The sequence below is a fragment of the Dermacentor albipictus genome, chromosome 5 (genome assembly GCF_038994185.2).
Source record: "Dermacentor albipictus isolate Rhodes 1998 colony chromosome 5, USDA_Dalb.pri_finalv2, whole genome shotgun sequence".
NCBI lineage: Eukaryota > Metazoa > Arthropoda > Arachnida > Ixodida > Ixodidae > Dermacentor > Dermacentor albipictus.
In genome coordinates this window covers 59,028,426-59,046,398 of record NC_091825.1, presented here as the reverse complement: position 1 = coordinate 59,046,398, position 17,973 = coordinate 59,028,426, and positions in this window count along the sequence as shown.

Here is a 17,973-nt window from a genome sequence, read left to right as displayed (position 1 = left end):
ACAGGATCTGCAACAATATTCAATAAAATTGCACCAAGCGACAAGCCGGCAACAGGGTCAATCCTTATACGAACCGGAGATTCCCTGGCAAAGTATATTTCGTGCTTCCCTTATGAACGTAATTTCAATTTGGTACTGCAGGTCAAACTTGCAATTGAAGAGTTTTTCAATGCTGTCCTGAATTCTTTTTTTTTTTTGGTGAGCCTGTGTTCTATATGCTTTTTCTCGCAGGTATGCAGTGCTGCGTGATTGAAATGCGATAATGCCACCGGTGAGCGATGGCTTCCAAATGTTGTCCCAATAGATCCAAACGGCTCTCTCCTTTGCTACTATGTACCACAGTGTATCAGCTCAGTGTGCCGCGCGCTCCCACCCGTTGTGCAAAAAGCGCCGGCAGCCATGCGTTCCAAGTGCGGCGTTTGAACAGCTATACCACTGTACGCTTGATAGTACAAATATTAGCGCACAATACGCTAGCGAATAATACTGACAGCCTCGACAGCACTGTTAGCCTACTGTTAGGCCTACTAATGTAACGCATCCGTCGTCCACCCGGCAATGCAAAGAAATAAAGGTGAATGCGGCTTATGTTATTGTGCCGCATGATCCCGCGGCGCCCGTGACCGCGTTACGTGCTACGTCGTGCTCATCACTGCGAATAAATCAGGCTCGTGCGCCCGGCGTTGGGACAACGTCGAACGGAGTGTTTCGCAACTCGAGCCAAGAGAGATGCGCGGGGAATGCCCACGTGCATATGTAGCTCGGAACAATTCTCAAACTTTCATGTGTACCGAGATGCTGCCATGTACTAGAAACGCTAGCGCACTCGTTTTGCGTCTTTCCAACCTATGGAGGAAGACGACGAAGGCGCTTCTGTGCGCATGTATGCGAAACGGGGTCCGCTATCTTGTGCTGTTTCGCCAGGTTCCCGTGGTCCAAGGAAGGAACCGATTGCATCCTCACGTTCAACAAGTCAAGCGGCATCGACAGACACCACTCCCACCTCGGTACGTCGAATTTTGACCGCTTTCTCGCCTGAAAACCGCCGTTAGGCATAGCTCCTGTCTGAAGTGGTCGGGGCCGGACCGGCCCACGACGCCACGCCAACATGGAAGTCGTCGTGGATGGGACGCCCATCACCCCCGAAGACCTCGCAGATAAAGGATGGCGCACGCTGCAGCGCGACAAACGTACCCAATGCACGTCGGCGACAAGTTCGCCCCGCGAGAAGGCGAGCACGGCCGGAGTCGTTGTTAGGCCTAACCCGGCGCGACGTCCCAAGCACCCGAGGGAGCCCCCTATCCCTCCGCACTACTTCAAAGTGGTGTTGCGAATCAGCGGTGGTTTTAATGTGTCCGGACAACGCCCATCAGCCGTCATGGAGGCATTGTGTGTTTCCACGGGACTGTCAAAGCAAGCTTGCGGCAAGGACATGGTACGTTTGGACGCTGTCGGCAACTTCGTTGTCGTGGGTACCGAGGATGGGGACCGAGCCGACAGTTACGCGAAGCTATCGACGCTAAAGGTGGGAAGTCAAACCTATCCGAATAATGCTTACTTCCCAACTGAAGATCAAGGGAAGGGCATTATTCGCCAAATTCCTCCGCACCACACCCAACAGCAAATTCAGGAGTATCTGTCCGAGAGCGGCATGAATCCCGACATAGTGGGGTTCCGCCGTCTAGGCGAGTCCGAAGCCGTCCTGCTGGTCTTCAGGAGACAGGAAGTTCCTCATTACGTCATGTACGGCGGGGCATGGCACCGATGCAATTTTTTTCGGCGCAGAGTACAAGCCTGCTTGATTTGCTACCAGACCGGGCATCGAGAAGACGTCTGTCCGAATCGAGGCACGACCAAGAAGTGTAGAGAATGCGGAGCACCCGACACGACCGACGGGCACGAGTGCACGCCACATTGTCTATTGTGCGGCAAGAGCCACGTCACGGGAAGCCGGGAGTGCCGGAAGAAGTTTGAGACCCCTTTCATCATCCGCCAGCGCCGACGCCAGCGCCGCGATCGGCAGGCTCGAGAGCGGGAAGAGCAGCTTCATCCACCGCAGCCACGGGGTGACGACCACCGCAGCCGGTCTAGGGAGAGGCGCTCGTCGTCAGTCCCCTTCGCGGACGGGGAGTCGACCGGTGACGGCGGCACCACGGCCGGAAGACGTCGGTCAAGCAGCCGGGGTCGGAGCCGGAGCCGAGGTCGGAGCCGGAGCTGCTGCGGCCGGTCGAGATCGCGGAGCGCCCCGAGGCAGCAGCCGGGGAGCCAAGCCAACCGTGGAGGCCGGGGCCAACAGCAGCATCAGCAACGAAACCAACAAGGAGCCCAATCACAGGTGACGTCCCAAAGAAACTGGGCCAGCATAGTGGCAGGGAGGGGGAGCGAGGTGCATCCCGAAATAGTTACACTTGACACAGTTAAGAGTCTACAGCAAACCATCCAAAACATGCAGACAAAGATCGCACAACAGGATACAAAGATCCGCGCCTACGAGAGGGGTTGCTTCCCACAACCAGTGGACAGGGACCGACACCCTAGCATGGCAACTAGCGCCCTATCAGTTCCCTCACCGACTTCGGTGCCTATTAGCATACCAACAACTACCGAAAGTGAAGAGTCCGATATGGACTCCCAGGGTCCACCGAACAAACGAAAAGCCAGCCTCATTCACTGGACTCCCACTACAGCCCCAATTGAGGACGCAGACCTAATGAAACGCGTAGAGCAACACGTTGAACGCGCGGTCAAGGCGGCCATGGACGCCATCCTTCCTGCGATTTTTGAACGCTTCCAGCAGTTAGAGAACCGCATGACGGCACTCGAACAGAACCACAACACGCTAGCCGCACAGGTCGCACAAATCGCACAATACATCCCAAAATTAGCGCCCGTCCAGCCGGAGCAGACTCTCCCTCACCCCGCGGTCGTTCCTCAGGTGGCACCCGGCAGCGCAGCGGCGGTCCTCCGCCCATCCCGCCTGGACCTGGCCGTCCACACACTCCCCAACAATCAACATGGCTGTAACAACCAATAGCACCTATCACGTTTGGCAGTGGAACTGCCGCGGATTCAAAAAGAAGAAGGCCAACCTTCACCAGCATGTTAATAACACGGCACAGCAAGAATCATACAAACCTGATATCATAGCGCTACAAGAAGTCAACATGGAAGCCGGCCTCTTCTCTTACCGGGCTTTCCATTGCCGTAACAACTCCAAGAAAGTCGCTACGCTCGTTCGCCGAGAGCAGGTGACGGCGATCCACGACATCGAAACTTCTCCCCCCTCGGGCATCCCCCATGTGTTCGTGGAGATCATCCCAACGAGCACGTCAGATCCCAGCCTATTCATCCTCAACGTATACGTCGCCCCGCATGCAGACCCGAAGCTCGATGCGATTTTTCGCTCGGCCCTCAAAGTCAGCCGCGACTGCCCCCTGCTCATCGTTGGGGACTTCAACGCCGGTCATACTCTGTGGGGATACCTGGGCGACACCCGCAAGGGTAGACATCTAGCAGAAGCCGCGCAAGAGCTGGGTCTCACGCTAATCAACGATACTACCACCCGCACCAGAATCGGCAGCCGAGGTCAGGTAGACACTAACCCTGACCTGACGTTCGTCGTCCACTCGCAAGACTACGCATGGACGAACACCGGCGAAACTCTGGGAAGCGACCACTGCATCCTTCACACGGAAATCTATGCACGCGGCAAGCGTCGGCGGAAGCATCGCTTCTCGGTTACTAACTGGGACAAATTCCGCGAGTCCAGAAGAATGCGAGCCAATGAGGGGTCCATCGCCAATATCTCATCCTGGACGAGCCAACTCCTGGCCGACGTGGAAGAGCATACGGAGCATCTTGACCCGGAGGACGCCCCGGAAACCACCAACGTCGACAGCAGGCTGCTCCACATGTGGCAGGCAAGATCGAGCATGCTCCGGCGTTGGCAACAGCAGGGGAAAGATAACCAAGCCCTAAAAGAAAGAATCACTCGACTCGACGCAGAGATCTCCGATCACGCGACCGAGGTCACCCGGCAGCAATGGTACCAAATATGTGATCGCATGAGGGGACGCCTCAGCTCAGCCCGGACGTGGCACCTCCTACGCCACCTCCTGGATCCGGACACCACCAGGATCGAAGGCAGAAGAAACATGTCCAAGTTAATCCACAGGCATGCTCAGGACCCGGGGACGTTCCTGGCAGAGATGCGAGACAAGTACATCGGCCCGCAACTCAAGACACCGTTACCTGCGGCCTACCAGGGCCGGCCGAACGCGCACATAGACGAAGACATTACGTTCGCTGAGGTGTTGGCAGCCGCCTACAAGCTGCGGACGAACTCGGCGCCGGGTTCGGACCGCGTTACCAACAAGATGCTACGCAACCTGGACGAGGCCGCAATGGAGCAGCTCACAGAGTTCATGAACGAATGCAGGAAGACGGGCGCCATCCCGGAAGAGTGGAAGACGTCAACGATCGTCTTTATACCAAAACCAGGCAAACCACTCAATGCGGACAACCTCAGGCCGATTTCACTGACATCAGGCGTCGGCAAACTAATGGAGCACGTGGTCCTAGACCGTCTCAATGAACACGTAGAAGATGGGGACGAGTTACCCCACTCTATGCTTGGTTTCAGGCCACACCTGTCCTCCCAAGATGTGCTCCTTCAGGTAAAAAGGCAGGTGATGCAACCCGAAAGTCCGGCGGACGCTCGCCGATTCCGGTGCCTCCTGGGCCTCGACCTGAAGAAGGCCTTCGACAATGTCGCCCACGCAGCGGTGCTCGAGGGCCTGACCCAACTGGGTGTCGGAAACCGAGCGTACCAATACGTCCGAGACTTTCTCACCGACCGGAAGTGCCGGATCAAAGTCGGCGAACATGAAACTGAATTTATAGAGCTGGGGAGCCGAGGCACGCCACAGGGATCAGTCATCTCCCCTTTTCTCTTTAACGCGGCGATGCGCGGGCTCCCGGAACTGCTGTGCTCTATCCCTGGGCTTCACCACAGCCTTTACGCTGACGACGTGACGTTATGGGCAGCGGCGGATGATGCACAAGCTCTTCAAGAGATCATGCAACGCGGCATCGACGTCGTACAAGCTTATGCGGAGTCAAGGGGCCTGACGTGCTCATCGGAAAAATCCGAATACCTCCTGATCAAGCCCAGCAGGAGTAGCTGTCCCAGGGGATTACCACGGAGAAGCCGCTTCCTTGAGCTTAAAGTCGGAGAACTTACCATCCCGGAGCGCCCCAGTATCAAAATATTGGGGCTAGACTTTCAGAACACGCTGCGCTGCGGGCTCATGTTAAAGAAACTCCAGAGGGCGACCAACTACACTCTACAGCTCATTCGCCGGGTGGCTAATCAGCACCACGGCATGGGCGAGGGCGATCTGCTTCGACTTGTGCAGGCATACATAACCAGCAGAACCATGTACTCGACACCATATGTCAAACTCGCAGTCACAGATTTAGCCAAATTAAACACCATGATTCGACGAAGCACAAAGGCAGCCTTGGGCCTTCCGGACCACGCGGCCACCGCAAGGCTAGAGGCCTTAGGCATGCATAACACGATCGAGGAGCTCTTAGACGCTCACCACACAGCCCAAGTCCGTCGTCTCTCGCTAACCCCGGCTGGCCGCACAGTCCTCCGGAAGCTCAGTCTCGAGGCTATCCCCGAAATTACAGAGTACGTTACGATTCCGCGAAAGGTGAGGGGGCATATTTATGCCCCACCTCTATCCCGCAACATGGACCCCGAGTTCCATCAGGGCCGTCGGCAGGCCCTAGTGAAGCCATTTGGCGACGCTATAGCTCGCAAGATGGAGTGGTCTACACAGACGCAGCCAGACACCCTCGCGGCGACCTCATGACTGCGGTGGTAGCTGATCACAATGGAGGACTGCTAGAACATACAACAATCACGGCTGGCCGAGTGGTGGAAGCGGAGGAAACCGCGATTGCCATGGCCATGCATGCGGACGCAAATACCGTCATCAGTGACTGCAAGCAGGCCATCGGCAATTTCGTCCGTGGTAGAATTTGCAAACAGGCGTACCATGTCCTCACACGACGCCCCCTAAGCGGCTTGAAAACCCTCGTGTGGACCCCCGCTCACGCGGCTGTGCCCGGCAACGCGTCGGCTCACAGTTTGGCTCGAGATCTCGCGCGTCGAGCCTCGTCCGCGGATGCGGACGGCGTGAATGAGGAGGAGACACACGAGGAACCCTGTGAGACTTATTATGAAATAGCCCATCGGAATCGCTTGAGACGTCGCGCGCTCCCACCACCGGCCAAGCAACTCGACAAAACGCAAGCGGTCGCGTTTCGGCGACTTCAGACAAATACATACCCACACCCAAAATACATTAACAAAATCACAGGGGGCAGGGAAAGCGACAAATGTAGGCTCTGTTCAGAAACAGGAACACTCACACACATAATGTGGGAATGCACCTCGCTCCCGTTCTCTCATCCCCCCGTCAGCAGCGAGACTGACTGGACAGCCTGGCTCAGTTCCGGGGACGTCGACCGACAATTGGAACTGGTGGACTGGGCGGAAAAGGCCAAGCAGGCCCAGGGCCTTACTTGAGCCCTAACGCTCAGCCACGTCCCTCTTTACCCTTCCCCCTTTCAATAAAGTTTATCACCACCACCCAACCTATGCGAGCAGGAACCGGAAGAGTCTAGCTTTTGCTCTGGCAAACATCAATTCCACACCACAGGCCGAACGACTTCAGTTTGAATCCAAAATTTTAAACTATTGAAAATGTCCTACAAGAGCAAGAAACCTTTAAAGAAAAGATTATTCCTTTTGTCTAATTAGTATGGTGTGCACGAGCAACGTTCAAAATTTATAGCCCTTTTGTTGACAGAAGGAGGGTACACTGAAGCATAAGGGCGGTAGCACACCATTTCGCGAGCTTTTCTTATCTCTCTTGTGAGCCTTCTTTCGCCCTTTCCAGCAGTGTGTATATATAAATCCCGTGTCAGGAATCACAAATAAGTAAGTAAGTAAATAAATAAATAAATAAATAAATAAATAGAAAGATTAATAAATAAATAACTAAACAAATCTTATGCGTGCTGTCCGCAAGGTCAAATGCGAGACGAAGCAGAAGGATGTGAATCAAAGTAGGGCTAGTCCCAGGTCAGTCCCAATAGTTGGCAAAGCTTTTCAGAGTAAGTTAGGTTTGGGTAGGTTAGGCTAGAACAGGTTATGTTATAAAGTCGTTACCATGTTCTAATCAGTTTCCATGGGGTTTGCTTTCGGCAAGGTGAATTTTAAGCACATGGGGATCGACCCTGCAGCCTCGGTCATGGGCCAGTCTAAAGAGCCGTTATCTCCTGTCTGTTATGAAGGTTGACAGTATACCAAGACATCTACCATGATTCGGAGTGACCAGTTTCGCTTACTACAGGCTTGTAGTTTAGTCCGCTCTTTTCGCAAAGTTGCTTGTGCAGGCTGTTTCATACACAGCGACTGGAACGAAATTGTTCCGGTAAAAAACCAGCGATAATGATTATCAAGGACGGCGCAAATTCCTTTGAAACCCGCTAAAATTCCGTATTCCTTAGAGTACCATTTTCTGTAAACCACCTAAAGCATGAAGCAAGAAAAAGCCTGTCATGCATCAGAGAAGAAAGTGGCGTGTTACGCAGTAACTCCTCCCCGTGACCTACGTGTCTGCAGGTTATTTTGCTGGAACAGACCACTTTACATGGCGGAAAGCGGACCGAGCAACCTCTCCCTCAAGGATAGAAAGCTTCGCGTTATTGAAATGATTATATGCTTGAAGACGAATATTTCTCGTAGTGAGAATATTTATCGGTACTGTTTGTTGTTTGATTGCACAATTCTGTAGAAAGTAGAGCTGGTCATTGGCATATCTACGGCCACCGTACAGCTGGCTATTATAAGCCTATTAGCTATATGTGCGCTGTACTTCGTGCATGTGACTAAAGGCTGCTTTGGATGGAGCGACTGCAGTAAAAAAAAAAAAAAACGTTGCTCTCACTAAGGACAGCGAGTTCTGTCGAAGGCATCGGCCTTCTTTTTTTCACATAAAATCCACAAGAAAATCCGATAAATACAGGCAACAACCAAAATAACGTTTAAAATATCTTTTATTGCATATGCGTGAAACACGGTTGAAAAAAGTTACACTGGATACTAAAGTCTGTTTAATTTCTTCCATAATAGAATAAAATATATAAATTATCACTTCTTTGAACGACTATGAAGTGGCGGAATTAGCGCCTTTTTGTGCGACTGTGAAGTGGCGGATACGCATCGAGAAACGAAGCTAAGATCTTTAGAATCACTGGCCGGAAAACAGGTTGAACTACCGGGTAATGATTAAAATTACCGAAAAATGTCTTCTGTTTCATCTTGGTATGGTCGCGCGTCCTCTCTGCATATCTGTTCACTGACGTGGCTGAGTCTAGGGTCGGTGTCATCACTGACCCCGTAGACTTCTATGGTGCGGATCTTGCGAACAACGCCCTGGGGCAGCAACGTTGATTGTGCGGCGCTCAAGTGCTCCGAAGTCAACAGCTGCAGAGTTAGCGCGCACGAAAATAGCGAGGCTTCCTTGAGCAGCGCGTGGCAGCTGAGACATATTTTGTGCCACTTGCGGTATTGTCGGCCTAAGGGAACGAAACATTTCAGCAGTCGTAATAAATGTTTCTTCGTAGCAGGGTGCTCGACTAAGTCCCCTTCCTTTGCAGAAAGTTCTGCCTTGCAATAGCGGCACTTGACTCGTCTGGTGTCCCCTGGCACTTCCATCAAGCAGTCTCGAAGCGTTGGCTGCAGTAGCGATTATTCGCTGATTTCGGGGATGTATTTCATCGGAGCCTCTTCACGAGGCAAAGTCCCCTGAAGCGCGTCGGTGAAAATGGCGAAGAGTGAAACTGCTTATGGCTTGTGGATCTGCTACAGCTGTATTAACTGTAGTAACTCCCTCTGCCTTCCAAAAGGGCATGAATAAGCTGCACATTTGCGACACGTAACGTAAAAAGTATTCTCGCGAACATTTCAGTTTTTGTACCGCCAGAAAAGATGCCAACCTTACATGAAGAGCGCTAAAAAACCTGCCGCCCGCAAGAGAGCAAGTTTTCCCGCTAGGCAACGCAAACATCCGCTAAATCTAGTGGGGAAAACCACTAAATTGACAAACTGCAGTAAAAACAGGCGATAATACTGAGTGTCTACTCAAGCTGTGAGCACGGTGGTTCTGCCAGCACGATAATATCATGTACACAGAACTACGAAGGTATACGTGCTAATGGTAGCGCTCCTACCATAAGAGCCCCTGCGTCCTACAATGACGGCTTGTGCAGACACAGTAGCGCCATCTACAGTTCGCGTGGGGTCAAATTCTGGGTGGCAAAAATAATAATCGTTCGCCGTTCAAAGTTTGCTGCGCGACGTCGTCTACTGCACCAGCTAACATCACATCATGTTTACTACATTCACGCAGCACAGGACACTGCAAAGGAAGCGTGAGAGTATTCGCCGCAACGTCGCGTCGCAATCCATCACTTCTGGCACACCTGTATTTATAGCCCTCAGTATATAGCGGCAGGAAGTACAACGGCGAGCCTTGAGAGTTTTGCAAGGATTGAGGACGATGTCTTCGAGCCCATTTTGACCTAGGTACTTTGTGCATGTGTAATCCCCTCCACAAATCTGTTGTTTCGGCGTCAAGATAAAATCTACACTATACTGAAATAACTCACAAAGAACATCTTCACCTTCACAAACGCGGCATGCGTGCCACCTGCAGTTTTTCTCTTGTACTGCAAACGTAGCTAATAGTTATTATTTAGTGAAAAGGCAGGTAAAAAATAACGCTACTGATAAAATCTTACAAAGTTACTACTATTTATATTGCCAATATTTTTATGGCTACCCGTAATACAGTTTTGATACCATTATGATGGTAAATACGGTAATGCAATCTCCGCACATGTCAGCATACGTCGCCACGAGCGAATTTCCGAAAACCTGCACAATTTCGCACTCATAATTATTTGTAGATGGAAGCAAACAGCCTGTAACTGCAACTTTTCCTATTCTAACGACATTGTCGGTACTTTTTTCAAATGTATCCATTGGCGCTGTATTGGATGCATAATGTTTATCAACTGGTGTTTTGCCCCACGAGATGTAGTCGCGCTTCACTCGCACAACCACGACCACTTAGATTTGATGTACTAAATCTCTCAGGGCAACTTTAAACCGACTGGACCTGAGGCCGTTCTCTGAGTCAAAGATACCCGTGCCGTGGCTACACCCGTCCCTGGCACAAAAAGCGATTAGTGCACCAGTACACTACTTGAAGCGCACCGGTTTAACAGACCACTTGTGCACCATCCCACCTATACTCATTTCTCGCGCTTTCGCTCTTTTTCTGTTCCCCCTTTCCCTTATCCCCGTGTGCGGTAACAAACCAGATGCTCATCTGGAAGACCTCTCTGCCTTTCCGCTCCTCGCTCTTTCTTTCCATCTCGTGGAAAAGCTCGGTGAAAAAAAAAAAAAACGACAGCCACAAAGGCTCCGCCATGTTACTATGAGTCATTCTTGTCACACTAAAGATATGGAAAATATGTCGCAAAATCTAGTATTTGCACGTAGCACGTACGTATTGATAACGTAGAAAGTTCATTCCGCATATTTCTCAGAAGTATCGGAAAGGTATTTATAAAATTTGCATGTAATATTTACGGTTTGTAAAATCCTACGTTTGCAGGTGGCGGAACTAGAAGGTGCCACCATACTGGGGGACAATCGGGATCCCGTTGATTGCGCGTCTCGTCTGAATCGCATCTCGCCGTCTGCCCCTACACGCCTGCGCAGAGTGGCAACATGGCGGCGCCGTTGCTGCTCCCGATTTCAATGAATGGGTGCTATGGTGGGCTTTTGTTCTAGAATTGGTTACATTAACTCATGCACGACCATAACTGATGTCGCTTCTCGTTGGTTTGGAACCACATTTCAGCCTCGCCTTCGCAACCATGTAAATTAACCTTGCAGCAACCTTAACTTTGTCACCCGCCGTGGTTGCTCAGTGGCTATGGTGTTAGGCTGCTGAGCACGAGGTCGCGGGATCGAATCCCGTCCACGGCGGCCGCATTTCGATGGGGGCGAAATGCGAAAACACCCGTGTACTTAGATTTAGGTGCACGTTAAAGAACCCCAGGTGGTCGAAATTTCCGGAGTCCCCCACTACGGCGTGCCTCATAATCAGAAAGTGGTTTTGGCACGTAAAACCCCATAATTTAATTTAAATTAACTTTGTCTTCTTGGCTTCGAACGGCTTTGTGACTTACCGAATTGGTCATTGTCAAGAAAATATTGAGCTGTAAGTGCGGAAATTCACAATATGCACGTAACTCAAATTGTTTCAGGCTTTTGAAAAGATTGTTTGGGGGTTTAGAAATATATTGCACAACAATGAACCAAGAAATACGCTCGAAGCCACATGCATGAATAATAAACAGATCCTTGTCCCATACCCATTATTCCATGGTAGTAGCTGAACAATCACCGTACCGTGTTATCCCCGGTAATTTCGTAGAAAACTCCGTCTCTCCCGAGGGGTAGGCCCGTATTTGCAAGAACACCTAGCACTTGAATTATTCGTAAGGCAAAATTTCAGCCAATCCTGGTGCTAGACGTAGAATTATTGAAGCCGCTCAACAATTATATGATCATTTTATTATGGTTGCTATTGATTATAACTGCTATTGATCACTCAATAGCAGTTGCCAATGACTACAACACTCTCACGACCGAAACACTGTTAATTCGGCCCCTGCTCTTTCTGCCGTCTGCTTGCCTGACTGGCGTCTGTCTCTGTGAGTCACAGCTCGATACATCTGACTCAAAAGTTATAGCCAGGAGGCCAGAAAAACTACCAGGTTCCTCGAAAGAAAAGCCTCGCAGTTGGTGAAAAATTAACCCTGGTCCGGGACTCGAACCCGAAACCACTGCCTTTCCGGGGCAGCCGTTCTGCCATCTGAGCTAATCAGGCGACTAGCAGATAGCAGGGCGAAGTCGAACTTGTCAACAACTCGAAGCAAAGGCAAGAGTTTGACGGAATAGTAGTTGGACGCTTGGGCGGACGTCTCATTTTACCTTTAATTACCACTCTCCACCGTGCGGGTTTCCACAGAACTATTAAGTCACACTCTTGCCCTTGCTTCGAGTTGTTGACAAGTTCGACTTCGCCCTGCCATCTGCTTGCCGCCTGGTTACCTCAGATGGTAGAGTGGCTGCCTCGAAAAGGCTGTGGACTCGGGTTCGTGTCCTAGACCAGGACGAATTTTTCTTCCACTGCGAAGCTTTTCTTTCAAGACCCGGATAGGTTTCCTTTGGAGCAAGCGCTTCGATTGGGCGGGCGTCTCATTTTCCCTGTATTAATGCAAGTACAAAAATGTCAGTGCGTTGCCCTGATGTGATACATTCCAATCGTCCCAACACGTACGCTTAAGTATTTGCAAACTGAAGCTACCATGGGATCTGCCAGGGGACGCTCAGTGACGTCAAGGTTAGACTTTGACAAACGCCTCGGCAATATCACTCGTGTTGTAGCCTTCTTTTTTTCCTGGGCGTTCTTCGTTTATTTTATTCCGCCGGGAGTGCACCCTCTTAGGTACGACGAATGAGTTATTTTTCTACTGATTACAAGTCGTGAGGCGAACTAATATGATGTCCTCCAAATTGGCTGCTGCGGTTGTGAGCTGCTAACTGGGCCAAAGCCACCACCAGCTCAGCCAACACACAGCGGTGACCCTGACCGCAGAATAGGTAGCACCGGTGCCCTCGACAGTAGGCGCTCACACGGATGCGTTTTTCCACCGGGAGGCGGCGGGAAGCACGAGGACGACGTGTGGTGGATCAATGCGTCACAAATAAAAACTCTCGCCGATAAACCCCCGCCCCCCATCGGACGTTGTAAGCGTACTCAATGTCGCAGGCCAAGCGGCACTGCATCGCCACGAATTGTCAGAACAGGGTGCACTCCGTGAACGTTGAGGCGCCTCTTTACGCCGCGCCTGAATGACCACATAGAGAACCACCCTCCAATCTCGACGCTCGTAGCGCAGCCTTTTGTGCGAGCAAGGAAAACCTTGCCCACTTTTTGACTCACGGATGTCAAGCGAAGCGTCATGCTTGCGGGTACCCTGAATACTCCGTTTTGTTGCATTACCTGCGCATTTGCGTAATCAGCCAACGACGGGGGACATTATCGGTCGTGGTGACTTGCGTCTTCTAATCTTTGTGCACTCACCGGAGAACGACCTTAGGCCGAAATACCGAAGTATCGGCCAGCAACGTACGGTATAATTCGAACGATATGCGCTTCTGCTCGTGAAAACATCACTGCTGACTTCTGGTCAGGTTGATCTCATTTCTGTACTCCCGCTTTTATTACGGGAAGCCACGGGTCAGGGTTTCAGTTGTGAGAAGCATTGTTTATCACCTCCCAGAGTTGTCATGGTGGCCATCTCCCGATTTCTGCCTCGCTTCGTGGTGACCTGCTTCGGCCTCGCGCTTAACTTCACTTCAAGGCTCATCCAGGATGGCGGCAGAGATGGCAGAGGTTGTCCCGGAATTGTGAGTTCAACTCTTTTCTATGTTTGCGTTACTATTGTTGGGATCAAATTATAAGATCTCGCTCGTGGGCATCCTTCGAATCGCGGAACCCATGTTTACACAGGTGTTCGTATGCAAGCGCGCTTTTTACAAAATGGCACGAACCAATGTCGATAGTGAATGAGAACAGAGAATGTGGGCAGCCAATGAGGATGAGTCTGAGCGAAAGAAAAAATTTGCGAACTCCCCACTAGTTTCGCAGTTACGCGATCGCTTAAACACAGCATTAAATTAAATTATGGGGTTTTACATGCCAAAACCTCGCTTAAACACAAGACGGTTAAATAGCTTAATGTCGTCTGTAGAGAACGCGTACAGGTGGTCCTTCAAGGGAGCCTTTCCCTTTCTAAAGGTATGAAAAGGTATCTCTAGAACGGATGAAATACGGAGTAGAATTGGGCCCATAGTAGAAAAATACTTTTAGGATAGAATTGTGCGTAAGAAGAAATCCCAGCCAGTCCTAAGGCTGGATATATTATTAACGAAGCCGGCCAGCCAACAACCACGAGCACTTACGAGCTGAAAGCTTTGCGATTTCAGCCCCTGCTGCTTCTGCGAGAGTAATTTACCCTATCTAGCCTTCACTGCCGTGAACTCCAGGGTGTGACACAATTCACAGTGCAATTGACTTTCTTGTCGTTATAGTGAAAGGTGATAAACATAAGGAATTAAGAGGTGAGGTGCTTGAAGCTTTGCGCTGTGTCCTTCTACACACAAAACATTATTTATTCATTTATTTATTTATTTATTTAAGATACTTTCAGGGCCCAAAGGCACTACAGAAAGGAGTGGGAAAGAAATGGCAAGGCGTGCAGAAAACAAACAAACAGAAGTATTACAAGGCGTCTTGTAAAGCGATCTTGAACTGGTGGTCATCAGCAATGCTGGCGATTGTGGAGGGAAGGTGGTTCCATGCGACACTTGTTCTAGGAACAAAAGGGTCATTACACAATTTTGTGCGACAAGAAGGTAGCCCCACCTTGAAGCAATAATCGGTCCTTGAAGAAATGTAATGAGGTGGATGAAACAAAACATCCTTCATCTCGTTGTTATAACAATATATTTTATGCAAAAGGCTGAGGCGAGATGACTTTCGACGCAACAAAAGGTCAGGCAAGTTTAGGGTTTTCTTCATAGATGTGACACTGGAATGATGTGAATAATTCGACAAGATGAAACGTGCGCCGCGATTCTGAATGGCTTCAAGAGTTTGAATGAGTGTTGTCTGAGTAGGATCCCATATGGCGCATGCGTACTCTAATTTAGAACGTACCAAGGTTTTGTAAAGTGTTAACTTCAGGGACGATGGGGCACCAAAAAAGTTTCGACGCAGATAACCAAGCATGCGATTGGCGTTGTTAGTTACATATTCTACATGCGTATTCCACGATAGATTAGAAGAAATGTGAACACCAAGGTATTTATAGCTGTCAACAGATTGTAATAGAATATTCTTGAGGTGGTAAGTACGCGGACAATGATTAGTGCTGTGGCGAGAAGCCTGCATACTTTTACATTTAGTTGTATTAAGTGTCATGAGCCATTGACCGCACCATTCAAATACCCTATCTAGATCACGTTGCAGATTGAGATAATCGTCATTGTTAGTAATTTTCTGGTAAACCACGCAGTCATCTGCAAACAGTCAGACAGTTGAGGAAGAAAGGCAAGTAGGAAGATCATTAATATAAATCAAGAAGAGCAGAGGGCCCAAAATGGACCCTTGCGGGACACCAGATGTTATGGCAGAATTACGTGAAGAGAAGTCGTTAGCAGTCACATACTGACTACGGTTAGAGAGAAATTCCTTAATCCATGCAAGTACATTGGGGTCTATTTTAAGTTCATTAAGCTTGAAGATAAGTAGATCGTGTGAAACGGAGTCAAATGCTTTAGCAAAATCTAAATATATGCAATCAGTATCAAAGTCATGATCCGCGTTAATAAACAAGTCGTTAGTAAAACATAACAATTGCGTTTGACACGAAACTGCTTTACGGAATCCATGCTGATAAATGCCGAAGAAGGAATTGGACTCTAGGAATTCAACGAGGTGCGAGTATATTATATGTTCTTGGATTTTTACTGGAATGGATGTTAATGATATGGGGCGGTAATTATTGGGGGAATGTACATCACCAGATTTATGCACTCGGATCACCTTCCCTATCTTCCAATGAGAGGGTAGTGTAGACATCTGTAATGACTGTTGAAAAAGCTTTGACAATATCAGTGCAGAATAAACTTGTGTACACTTCAGCATTTTTGATGAAATACAATCTGGACAGGCCGTCGAAGACACTGGACGATAACACCTTTCTGGATGTATAAATAGTGCTGGGTTTTCCTATAGCTTACGCCCTCACGTTTTATGGGTAGGATCGGTGGGGTGAAATGAAGTTTTCATGTTTGACTACTTATGGTGGCACGTAAAAAAATGATGATTATTACGACAGACGACACCAAAATGGCATTAAGCTCTTGCACCTATCGCCGTAAAAACTCTAGAGTGAGTGCGCAAATATATATATATATATATATATATATATATATATATATATATATATATATATATATATATATATATATATATATATATATATATATATACACACATATATATATATATATATATATATATATATATATATATATATATATATATATATATATATATATATATATATATATATAGTCATAAAGATCAGGAATCCCATAAGAGAAACGAACACCCTTAAAAATGTCAACATTTACTTTGCGCGTTACTATGTTTGCAACGACGTAATACAGCAACAACTGTTGCCAACAAAGTAAGACAACCATAGCTCATGTCGTTAGGGATACAGTAGAAATGTAAGCCTAACGTTATGCATCCTCCTTTTATGACGTCCTCATTCCGGCTTCCGCTGTCAACAGTGCCGAGTAGGAGGTATGCGCGTAGACGTGGTATAACTAACGCCACGCAAAAAGTAGGTCTTGCTGCTGTCGCGTGTTAGTCCTTCTCCCTCGTTTGTGTTGTCTGGTACTGTTAGGGCCTTCGCCTGATCCTCGTCGTGAGCTTGATAGTCTGAAGGCTCTCAATGAATTTTAGTATGAGAGCGGACTGGACAAGGGACTTTGAAGAGTCTTGGAGCTTGCAAGATTTTCACTGCCATCTTCATTTTCATAATCAATGTCTTCTCTGTTATTTCTTTCTACGCCTTCTCCCCTTCCCCCAACGTCGAGTAGCAGGTCAGAACATTGATTCAGGCCGATCTCTCAGCTTTTCTATCATATTAAATACCTATCTCTTCCTCTATTCACTGGCTCCCGTGTTTGAACACCTTACCTTCTTTCACGGTGAATACCTTTTCGTTTCTTTTCACAAGACACGACAGAGACCAACGTCCTTCGCATCTCGATTTGTGATTTGTTAAAAAAAAGCCCTCTTATCCCCGATAAAAGCTGCTTTATATTAAGAATTGTCATAGGGCAATTATGTCTTGCATGTGTGCTATAATTCCTGTGTTACGTGTACGTCTGCGGAATGTTTTGTGGGATCTGTTGTGTACCAAGGAATTAGACACGGCGTTGCAACCAATGCCTTCGTGCAGAACAAGACCGGAGCGTTTCGGTTGTCAGAAGCTGGAGAAGTTTATATTAAGTGGTGGACATTTGCTCCTGGGGCTACAAGCGGGCATTCTTTACACGTTACATAAGGTGGAAAGTGCGGCCAGTTCCACGTAAAGGTGACAGCTATTGTAGGAGCCAGTCCAGCCCGCTGCCTTCTCGAAACATTATTTATCGTAGTAAGGCGGCAGGAGAGAGAGTGGTCTTACGACGGGACAAAAGCACGTGTGTCCAACCAGGGGGAATCCGTTTGCCAGTACATCCTTCCTCCACTGTCCTTCCCTCCTTCCCCACCAAAAACCACTTCTCGAAAAACGTTGAATTAAAATGAGCGGCGTCGTGCTCCGGCGTCACATTCATTTTTCCAGGAGTCCCTCATCGGCGATAACGGTTACCCCTTGGAGACCCATGAGGTAGCCACCGAGGATGGCTACATTCTGCAGATGCACCGAATACCCCACGGAAGGATGGGTTCCTGCGCTCACATCAGCGCCTCCAAGGACACCTGGTGTGGAGGACGCGGTCCGGTCTTCGTCATGACAGGCCTTCTCGCCGATTCGACCTCCCTGGTGCTCAACTTCCCGGGCCAGTCACTCGGTGCGTTTGTCTTGTCTTCTCGAAACTTGTGTTCATCTTTCAAATTCAGCTAATTATGAACAACTGTGACCTCACATCATGTTAAGGCGCTCTCT